Source organism: Perca flavescens, chromosome 3 (assembly GCF_004354835.1).
Source record: "Perca flavescens isolate YP-PL-M2 chromosome 3, PFLA_1.0, whole genome shotgun sequence".
NCBI classification, from domain to species: Eukaryota; Metazoa; Chordata; class Actinopteri; order Perciformes; family Percidae; genus Perca; species Perca flavescens.
The window spans coordinates 8,120,685-8,132,705 of NC_041333.1; the positions used below are offsets into that span (position 1 = coordinate 8,120,685).

Sequence of the window (12,021 nt, forward strand, 5' to 3'; positions counted from 1 at the left end):
GTGACCATTTGCACACCTTCAGCTGGTATTGATCGTCTTACCACAACTAACGTTATTTAGAAGAGTAGGCTAACACTTGTTTTTGATTTAAATCCCCTAAAAAGGCTTTAGCTAGTTTTTCGAGATACCCCTACCTGAGGTAGAACAGAGCACAACCGTGCTTTTTCCTTCTTTTTTAAATGAATTTTTGTCTAAAATTATTTTATTTGTTTGATGTTTTGGATCCTCCTCAAAACTGAAAATAGCTTAAATGCAGGCTTCTCTAATAGGGACATACATTTGTTTTAATCACATGCAGCCTATCTCTGGAAATAATAATCAGAATTCACCAAATTTGGACTGGAAGTTTGTAGACAATTATTGCACACAATAAAGCAAACATTTAATTTTAAAATTTATTAAATTTAATTGCTTACCTTTGTCCATCTAAAAAAATTATACACTTAAACACACAAATTATAGGTGGGAAATTAATAAGAAATACAAAATACAAAAGGTATGTGTATATGTTTGTCATTATTAAAGTAAAGAAACCAATCACAAAAAAATCTAACTTTTATGTATCAAAGACTGTTATCTTAATATGAAAGTAGTTTTTGTTACTATTCACTTTTCCCTGTGATGTCACCAGTCCCTAACGGGTAACTAGTGCAGCTAGTATCAAACCGTCATATGCAATGGGGCCCTATTTGTGTAAATATATGAAGAGAAGGACACAAACCACAGATTAAGCCAAAAAAGAATTTAATGTAACTATATATATATATATATATATATATATATATATATATAAACATTTCTTTCATCATTCTTTCTTTATGCTAGTGCAGTACCCATTCGGAGCATGCCAGTTTGTATCACGTGTCCGTTCAAAGCCGGTTACTTGGCTCCTGGTATTGCTGCTTGCAGCGTTGTCGGGGAGCGTGCATGTTTGGAATGCGTCTCTATTCAGAGTGGGTTGATTGCTTGCGTCCAAGGAGCCTTTTCTTTGCTTGGCCCTTCGAAGTGCTGCTTGCGGTGTTCTCAAGAACCGCTCCTCCAATTGACTTCACACTCAACACTGACCCTTGGGTCCTCAGCAATACACCTGCCAAATGTGAAGTCAATCGGATGAATTGCTGTTGTGATATACAAAGACAAGTCATACATGCATACATTGATACACAAACAGATTCTTTCCTTTGATGCTGCTACAGTGCTACCTATTGACCAGATGGCACCAAATGTGTCAAGGCTATTCAGACATCACATTTATACGTTCCCACCCAATGTGGTTGCAATATAGGGGTGGATGATATATTGACTCAATATCGTTATCGCAATATCACGTTGCGCAATATTGCATCAAAAGGGATTGCAATATTTGCAATATTTTGTTTATTTTGTGGAGCGCTGCTTCCCCTCCGTTGGCTGTGTTGCTTAGTTGTGTTTGATGTAGAGCCCGCTTGAAACGCTATAATGATCATCATTTTATTGGCCAGTTACCGTGCCACTTGCACATGTTAGTACACGTCAGCGCACGGGTCCACTACGTGACAAACCCTATGGAGCATACCACGTGTGTGCATATTTCAACAGTGACAGTGTAAGTGAAGAAATAGATAAAGACAACAAAACGGAACGAATCAGAGAAGAGAAAGAAAAGTGGTGTCCTATTCTCTTTATTTATTTTATACTATACAACTAGTAAATCTTGTCCTGTTCTGTAGACATGGTCATTATTTATTTATTCATGTTGTACCAGTCCAATATGACTGTCAGTTGAAATAAACCTTGTGTTATGAATCTATTTTGATGCATTTGCCCAGAACTTTTGTAATTTTACATATGTTTAAAAATATAAAAATATCTATATTGCAATATTCATAATTGATATCACAATATCACATTTTGTCAATATTGTGCAACCCTATTGCAATAGCACTAAGTGTTTAGAAATTATGATATTTTTATATAATATAAGCCCTGCCCATAGCGTATGAGCCAACTCTGTTGGCCATCTATAGCTAAACTGTATGGAATATGAAATATCCCCCAAAAATAACTGTGTCCAGCTTGGTCAAGAGATATAATGTACCAAATTTGGTGATGGTAGCTCATAATCTCTGGGAGGAGTAGCGAAAAAACAGATTTGGACACTATTCAAAGTCGCTTATATGTATGGTGCTAAAACAGTATCGTAAGTATTTGTAACTTGTGAAACACAATGCACAAATAAATGCAGAGTGATCCATATCTGTAAGTATAATACACAAATAAATGCAGAGTGATCCATATCTATAAGTACAATGCACAAATAAATGCAGAGTGATTTTTATGTGTATATCTGTATCGTATCTGTGCCTATATGGATAGATTCAACTGGATTTAAAAAAAAGAAGCATTTTGTTTCTGAGACAGGGTTAAAAAGTTACAGGCCAAAATGCAAAGTTAATTGTTTTAGCAGGGGGAGCATTAAACACTTCATTTCCTGCATTCTGGTGAATTTTATGCACCTATTTCTTCCTTTTTCTGAATTAATGTATGCTGCAATGCTTTATGTAAAGGGAAACATAGATTACAATCCAAATATAAAAACATAATGGAATGTATTGCAGTAAGGCTCTCAGGCATTCTGTATTGCTTTCAACTATTTATTCTCCTTTGGATAGCCTTTTCTAATTATATCTGAGTCAGCACACATGTAGCCTAGTCATCATTTACTCTTCCCTCCTCTTTTGGGTCTTTTGTTGGGGAAGTAACCTCCTTAAAGGGGTGATAGAATGATTATATAGGGTATTTCACACTGTTCCTTAAGGTCTCCTAATGGGGTATGTAACATTGGTTGGACTGAAAATGGCCTGGTTGATATTTTATTGGCCCTTATGCATCCCTGTGTTTCGGCCCTATTTGTAACAAGAAATTTTCTTCCAAATATGGTATGCTCATGAATATTTAGATGAGCTGCGCGCTGATTGGTTGAGCAAATCCCCATACACACACATTAGAGAAGCAACAGAATCTCATATTCCAGACACTGCAATGTTTCGCGGCCGGCTGCCGGCATAACTATAATATATTTATAGTTTGAATTTTGTCACGCCACTTATATAACATCTACCCCAAGGTCTTATAAAGCTAACAATGGTGTCAGATTTCAGTTTAATTAATTTTTTGTGAACACTAGGGGTTTCGTTAGCTGCAACTGTCCCTTTAATCCTATGTGTACAGATTGCGGCTGGTTAGCTTCATTTTCGGCATAATTAGAGTATATTACAGTTTGAATTTCGTCATGCCACTTATATAACATCTGCCCCAAGGTCTTATAAAGCTAACAATGGTGTCAGATTTCAGTTTAATTAATTTTTTGTGAACACTAGGGGTTTCGTTAGCTGCGACTGTCCCTTCAATCCTATGTGTACAGATTGCGGCTGGTTAGCTTCATTTTCGGCATAATTAGAGTATATTACAGTTTTAATTTCGTCACGCCACTTATATAACATCTGCCCCAAGGTCTTATAAAGCTAACAATGGTGTCAGATTTCAGTTTAATAAATTTTTTGTGAACACTAGGGGTTTCGTTAGCTGCGACTGTCCCTTCAATCCTATGTGTACAGATTGCGGCTGGTTAGCTTCATTTTCGGAATAATTAGAGTATATTTACAGTTTCAATTTCGTCACGCCACTTATATAACCTTTACCCCAAGGTCTTATAAACCTAACAATGGTGGCCAGACAAGAGGCGTTTATTTCACCGATCGTTTGTTTAAATAACTCAACACATTATAATTACACACATTATAACATTAACTGGAACCTGTGGTAAGAGATTGCTGGCATAACAAGCTCGCTGACCGCGCTCTCACTCACACACACCGGCCATTTAGCAGAAAGAGGGGAGCTGCAGGCCCTGGAGCTCTGTCCAGGCAGCGGCATTTGATAGTCCAACTGGTTTGCGTGGTTATGGAGTACCGTGGGCTGCCAGCCATGACAGAGCTCAATCTACCTCACAGCAGGCTGGGTTTTGTGAAGGAAGGCAGGCCAGGAGGCGAGGCAGCAACACAGGCAGCCCCGGCCGCTGAACTCCGACACACAGTCGGACAAAATTTGCAATTGCTCCGTCTACAAATTACAACACCGAAAAGAGATACAACAAAAATATTTATTAATTTAACTTTTTTTTTTAAAGTAAGTGCTGTAGTATAACTAGCAGGAGACAAGTTATAATTGAGGTAGGTTTGCAGACATTACCTTATTTAATCATTAAAGGTCCAATATGTAATATTTGTACTGTAATAAATCCAAAAATGACACCAATGCCTCATCAGATATTAAGGAAACATGTTAAACTGAAATACTATCTTTTCTGACAACAATGCTAATTTCAGTATTTTTTCTTTTTGAAATTTACATTCCGTGACGGAATTTATGTTTATGTTTTGATCTGTGTGTTGTTATCAACGGCCCAGTTTGACAGGCAGGCCGGGTTGCCAGATATACCTGTAAAAACGTAAACCCAGCACGCTACAGCTGTAACGTTAGTACAGCCATGAAAGCAGCAAACAAACGAACAGGATCAACGGAGATAGATTCTACATGACATAAAAAAAAGAAAACAGCATGTTTCTAACAGTTGCGTGACCAGAGACGTAACAACCCCCTGGTAAATATTGGAGATGTATTTGAAAGATGGAGACAGCTTAGAGCCCAAAAGGATGCAGAGTTGGCTTATTTTCTCCTGAACCGGTAAGCATTAGCTCCACGCTAATTTATCACAGCTACTAGGGATGGGCATTTTTTGTCATTTCAACATTTGTGTACTCACATTGAATTATATAGCTAGAGTAACCGAGTTGGTTACTCGCAAACTCAAAAACAATTGAGACATAGCCAGTAAAGTGATCCCGACTGGTCCTGGCTAACGGCGCCATGCTAACCCTGCTAACTGTTAACGTTACCGGGCAGCCCATGGCTGTTTACAGCGTGTAGCCTCTTCAGTGGCTGGAGCCGACAATGGTGAGTTATTTTAAGCCACGAGAGGGGGGCTGTAAATCGGAAAGAGGGGACTATGAGTTTGCAGTGTGTTTAGCGATTGTTGCCGTAATTCTAAGCCAATGAAGTGTGTTCCGTCGGCAAGGTAGTGGTATTTTTAGCGTTTCGTATTGTAATTCTAAGCCGAGGAAGTGTGCCTGACTGGCGTGTGGAGAGGACAGTGAGGTTGTTGTGTTTTTAGCGGTTCATACTGTAATTTTAAGCTGAAAAAGTGTGTCTGTTAGTTGGTTACAGGGCTTTTATGACTGTCAATATAGCCAGCATCTACCGTTAGCTATTCCGCTGTGCTGTGGAGTAATGTCTGGCTATGTGAGACTAGCATCTACCGTTAGCTACTCCGCTGTGCTGTGGAGTAATGTCTGGCTATGTGAGAAAAGCGTCCAGCTACATTGTTGTGAATGCTGTGGTCTCAGCCTGGCAACCCCCGTGAACTTCGAGTCTGGGCAGGAGGGGGCGGGGGAGACGACTCTCCAGTATTTTGAATTGGTAGTGCAGTAACTATTTTAACCGCTAGCTGCCAGTATTACACACAATATTACATATTGCACCTTTAAATTAATAAATATTTTTGTTGTATCTCTTTTCGGTGTTGTAATTTGTAGACGGCCCTAAGCACTCTTACTGCCCGGTAGTAACAGCAGCAGCAGCAGCAGAGACGAGAAGCCAACAGGCAAGTGTTATTTATATAAACTTCTGGTGTACTTACAAACTTTCCAATCCATCGTTTTATGAATGCATAACCTATTTGTACTAGTGTAGAAGTTTGGTATCATTTTGGCCATTATTAGTGGGGTCATTTACAAGATACAAACCTGGATCCATTAGCCCCTGTGCTAAGCTATTCAGCTGATAACGCTACTCTACGCTCCCAATGTTCAACCCAGCTGAAAAAAGCTTCTGGGGGAGTGTTTGGCTCGAGGTCATGGTGCAAAGGACCCTAGGGTGAAATTACTCCGAACCATCACTTTAAATGTGCATATGACAATTATTCAACTCAATGATACATTAATTCATTTTAATGAATTAATAAAACTGGACTGTAATATTTCAGATGTGTTTGAGCAATATTTCTGCTCATGTTCAAAACGTTGTGCACATTCCAAATATATCTCACCTGTGCTCTCTGAGATTTGGAGGAGTAGTGATATTTTGAGAAAAATAAAGTGAAATAGGCTACTACAAGAATAAAGTCATAATATTTCAGAAAATAATCTACCTGCACCATAGTCTGCTGTGCATTACGTGATTGCTCTGCTGATACGGTAGATCTCAGACCTTCTGACAGACACAGAGCCCGGTTTGGGTGTCTGGTCTCTGATTGAGACAAAGTTTAGGGAAGTGGCTGTACACTGCTCTATGTCGGAGGTGGAACACCGAAACTACTGCAGAAATACATGGAGCACAAACGGGACACATCCGCCGCAGCATCTCTACAAAAAACCTAAAGCTGCACAGACCACAGAAGGCACACTGCAGCAGCTCCGTGGTCTGTGCCGCTGCTCGTCTCTGTTTTTACAGATAATTCTATTATTAATGGGAAGTAGACCTAAGGGCGACATGGCGCCCCCAACACATTTGACGCCCTAGGCAATTGCCTAGTTCGCCTATAGCACTTGCCGGCCCTGCCGCCAAGTGTGAAGTAGATCGGATGAACAGATGAACAAAAACATGTGTAATCAGATTACAGTTACATTGTTGAGGATTAGCTGATTACATTATATCATGCAAACAATACAACTTTTTTATGATAGCCTAACGGTAGGTTTCCACACAGCGAAACACCTTGCGTATTTTCGGCCAGAGAAATTTTAAAAGGACACCGGCTGCTAGGCAGCTAGCAGAGGGGGTTGAAGCTAGGTAGCATATGTAGCTAGCAGCTAGTTTGCTGTAACCTGGCTATGTAGCCGAGCTGCCTTGCTCAATCATTTTGAGTGTTTAAACTGACATCTACAGTGGTCTATTTGGTGGTGTATTTGCCCTGTTTAAGTTTGTGTGACATATAAACAACAATCTGTGTTGATACAAGCGTCAATGTTCGCCAACAAAACATGTAATCTAACAAATGCACAAGTAGCATAGCCACCTGGCTAGGCTTACAATGAAATCCAATGTCCGCACATGCTAGCGATTGGCCTGTCGGCAAGCTGAAAAGTTCAAGTGTTTAAACTAACATATACAGTGGTCTATTTAGTGGTGTATATGCCCTGACTAAGTTTGTGTGTCATATAAATCACAATTTGTGTTTGTGTAGAAACATTTTAATCACATAAAAATTAATAACTCTCACCTCCAAACACAAACACGCGGACCTGATTGGTTCTCGAGTGGTCCTCATTTGAATAAAGTTAAACTTTCGTCAACTTTGTTTCGCTCACATCCGAAAACGGATATCCGAAAAGAGTGACATCTGGCGGAATTTCCGGCAGAACAAGAGCAATCCCGGGAAGTGGAACGCCGTGGATATAGACTACGAGGAGATTAATAGGGGATGCAAAAACTGGGGATTGGGAAAGGCCCAGTGCATCCAATCAGCAATGATGAATCATCATCCAATACAAGCCTACCTTCTCTGATTCTTACCAATTGTCCTTGTGTTTTTTTTCTTTGGCTGTTGTGTTTTTTTTAAGTTTTTCAACTAAACAGAATACAAACATCCAATTTCTAGTGGTCTGCACTATGGTGACAGCAAAACTGTTCCAGATAATCCTGGAGACTAAAGTAAGAGTCAAAATTGAATGCCAGGTTGTTTAAAGTGCTCATATTATGCTCATTTTCAGGTTCATAATTGTATTTAGAGGTTGTACCAGAATAGGTTTATGTGGTTTAATTTACAGAAAACACCATATTTTTGTTGTACTGCACATTGCTGCAGCTCCTCTTTTCACCCTGTGCGTTGAGCTCTCTGTTTTAGCTACAGAGTGAGTCATCTCACTTCTGTACCATCTTTGTTTGGAGTTGCACAAGCGCAGTAAGTACTGCTAGCCAGTTAGAAGCAGAGTATGAGGGAGTGCTTGCTAGCAGCTAGGCAAGCATTATAACGAGTTACAAAGTGACGCATGTTCATCACGGAAGTAAAAGCTGGATTACAATAGAGCTGTTTGGAGCAGTTTGTTAACAGTGTTTTCTATGGAAGATGATAAGTCCCTTTGGGGTGGACTTTGGGCTTTTTCACTTGGTAAACCTATAACGTGCACAAAAAAATATATAACACAATAAAGGAAAGGGGAAAAGCCAAAAAGCATAATATGAGCACTTTAAGATGAAGCACATCCCTGCCTAATGGTTGATGGGTAATTTGTAGCCCTTGCCAGCAGAGGGAGGCAGTGATCTGTTGTGTTGACTAGTTGTCCAAATGGTTTCTCACCAATGAAATGTTCTATTAGAATATGATCACCCCAGGAAAGCTTGCTCAGGTAAGTTGTGTACATAGATACATTCAGATATTCTTATGTTGGCTTTAATTGATTTTAATCAAAAATAATCAGAGTTATAAGCCTTCACAAACCTATGTCCAGTTGGGCCCCACACAGAAGGTCAGAACCTTAGTGAGACAAGGGTTACAGTTGAAACTGGAATTTTCTATTATAATGAACATTTCTTGGAAACTTACCATGCAGACACTCATTTAATTTATGGAGGCTTTGTGAATGTAGACACCAATGTCAATTCAAGCTTGTTAGTCCTACAGAATCGGAAACACTGACCACAGGTAGTGTTTTCAGTTTCCTGTTGATTAAAGCAAAACATTAGTTGCAGGCTTGCAGTTACCTCTTCTTAACCTGCTGCTGCCAACTGATAAAAAATCACGTAGTCCTGGTTTAATTCAAGCATTGAGTCTCATATTGTCAACTGCATGAGCATATTGGCATTCGTAACCACATTTCAAATAGCAATATTGTACAGCGTTAATGAACTACTAGTCTTGCTTTTGCCAGACCATCCACACGCTGCAGAGGGGAGGAGGGTCTAGCTAGTACACACAGCATTCCAGGATGGGAGAAAAATTTTCTCTGGTTTATTGGCATTTCTTTAAACCAAACACAATCGTCAGATTGAACAGATAGAGTCAAGACAGGTACCAAGACTATCTGTTCAATCTGAGTATCCCCTCGCATGACTAAAACAACTTTTGAACGTACACATTCCATCAAAACAAGTTCCTTCCCGAGGCTATTTTGCTTAGTGCCGGCCAAGAGTATTGAGATTGGTTTAAAGAAATGCCAATAAACCAGAGCACGTTTTTCTCCCACCCCGGAATGCTATGTGGACTAGCCAGACCCTCCTCCACAGCGCTGTGGAGGAAGGTCTGGCAAAGCAAGACTATTTTTAAGCAACCTTCTGTACAGGAAGTCACAGAAACTTACATCCTGTAAGGTCCGATTCAGATTTATTAAAATCTTATCAGGCCCATATATCAGCTTGTACATAGTCGACAACTGTTTGGATTAAAGTAGCCTGTTAAAATGCTCTACAGGCGATCTGTTGCTGATGTTAAAGTTCCAGTGAAATGGAAGTTGGAGCTTCTTTAGCTTCTGTACTGTGATATATTTCCTAGTGAAATGGAATATTTGAGCGGTAAATCAAATACTTTGCATTTGATTGGACCGCTGAACTTACTTTGGCAGTTGTTGTTTACGCTCTCCGCCATCTTGCCAGTGAAAAAGTGTTGATCTCCAAATGCGAATGAATGGACTCCATAGGAGGAAATGTCATTCTTTTATGAGGCTCCTTTTTCAACTACAAAGTCAATATTGTTTTTCACTAACGACAAAACAACGAATAATCCGTGCATTTATATGGAACTAAGCTTTAGGAGCTTTTCATCTTTCCTCTCCTCCCCGTTACGTTGCATTCGGAGATCGACTCTTTTTGACTGGCAAGATGGCGGCGAGCGGAAACAACAACTGCTAAAGTGATTTGTTCAAAACCTTTCTTTTTAGTAAACTCTGTGTACACAAACACTGGTGATACTTCGAGCAAACGTTTAATGTTGTGTCGAGCCTTCTTAGTGTTTTAAAAATAGCGATTTTGATGCGATCATAGTAGTGCCCCTAGCAATTCAACAGGTAATTTCACCGAAAATGAGAATACGGTAAATCTTAAAAGTGGCGCTTACGTTAGCGTGACCATATTTTGATTTCCAAAAAAGAGGACACTGTAAAAAGATAAATAATAAAGACACTGAAACATATGTGCCAGCTTTGCACACAGTGCACTCCGCCTCCCACTTGTCCGGTCCTGACCGGGACAGTACATGGGACATTTTTTTTGCTGTTCAACTGTGAAGCTGCACTAGCTGCACTAGTCCTGTTTTATGGTTCTGCGGAGGCTCCACGCAGAGCTTTCGCCATAGCCTACTTAGTGGCCTGATGTTTATACTTGTGCGCTAGTGTGTGCGTCAAGCCGGCATGTGTGTGTGTGTGTGGGGAGTGGGTGATATTATAGAGCGAGGGAGAAGTGAGAGAGTGACGGTGATTATCTTCAGAGTGAGTAGTGATGGCGAGTGAGTACGACTCTAGAGTCACAGTGAGAGAAACAAAGTGTCTCCCCTGTGTTTTCTGACCTCGGTGGGAAATCTTTAGCAGGATACGCTTCGGCATTTTGTGTGCAATGCTGCTCTGCTGCCTGCTCTGGTCCCTGTATATGTGCGCGTTGCAGACCCGCCCACAAAGCAGCCTCTCGGGTATTACGTCACACAACAAAGTACCGTAGTATTGTGTGCAAAGCGCCAGTCAATTTAAGTACATGCTTAATGGTCCCATGAAATACAGTGAAAACCAGACATTTTCATGAATTTATAAAACCCCCCCGGATGCCCCGGACAGTAGGTAAAAAGTGGACATGTCCGGGCAAAAGAGGACGTTTGGTCATCCTAGCTTATGTCCTAATTAGGCTTTTAAACGAAGGGTTGACTCAGGTACATTCACAAAAAGACCCTAGTTTGCATTTTGACGAGAGTTACGCTTTACATCTGTCCTTCGTAACTGTGATATAGAGACAGAGTGCATTGCATCATACTCTGAAAGCCACGCCAACTGGAGGGGAAAACAACTCTCCGCTCTCCGTTGACTTGTATTGCGTGAAGGTGCCTCCTCGTCAATTTTGTCTGCTAGCAAACAATTGATGATGATGAATTGAATGATGAATGAACAAATGATTACAGTGGCCTTCACTCCGGTAATCATAAGGTACTTTGAGAGACTGGTTCTTCAACACTTCAAGGACTATCTCCCCCAGACCTCGACCCCTATCAGTTTGCATATCGCGCGAACAGATCCACAGAGGATGCCATCGCTGTATCTCTCCACTCTGCGCTGAGCCACCTGGAGCAGCAACAGAGCTACAGTATGTCCGGATGCTCTTTGTGGATTACAGCTCAGCTTTCAGTACAATCATTCCGGACATTCTCATCACCAAACTGGTCACTCTCACACCTCCCCCCCTCTCACATGTGCCTGGATAAAGGACTTTCTCACCAACCGGCCCCAGACAGTGAGACTCAGCCCCCACCTCGCATACTGAGCACCAGCTCTCCACAGGGCAGTGTGCTGAGCCAAGGAGATCATTGTCGACTTCAGGAAGAACAGCACAGACCTTGCCCCCCTGTACATCAACGGCGAGTGTGTGGAGAGGGTCCACACTAGAGATGATCCGATACCATTTTTTGCTTCCCGATACCGATTCCAAATACCTTAACTTGCGTATCGGCCGATACCGAGTACCAATCCGATACCATTGTGTCATATATTTTATTATGTTTACTAACTGTATACTACTATCCCTGTATGGATGTGATATGATTTATATCTTTGTTGTCTGTCTGGCTCAGGTTAAACTCTTTGTGAAACATGAACAAACACAAACAATGAATGCCACAGAACTTTCTTTTATTATGCAGTTTGACAGTCAGTTATAACGGAAAAAGAACAAAAATAAACTACTTTAACGTAAATTTTCTTTAGGGCTTTATTACGTGGTATCGGATTGGTG

General features: G+C 40.6%; 1 long non-coding RNA gene across 1 annotated transcript; it reads right to left on the reverse strand.

Moving 5' to 3' along the window:
* Nucleotides 1-826: 826 nt before the first annotated feature.
* On the reverse strand, nucleotides 827-9,778 carry LOC114550132 (uncharacterized). Its single transcript, XR_003691650.1, has 3 exons — nucleotides 9,649-9,778; nucleotides 8,642-8,757; nucleotides 827-1,087 (listed from the first exon to the last, which is right to left on the reverse strand). It is a non-coding gene; the product is annotated as an uncharacterized LOC114550132 (long non-coding RNA).
* Nucleotides 9,779-12,021: the final 2,243 nt, after the last annotated feature.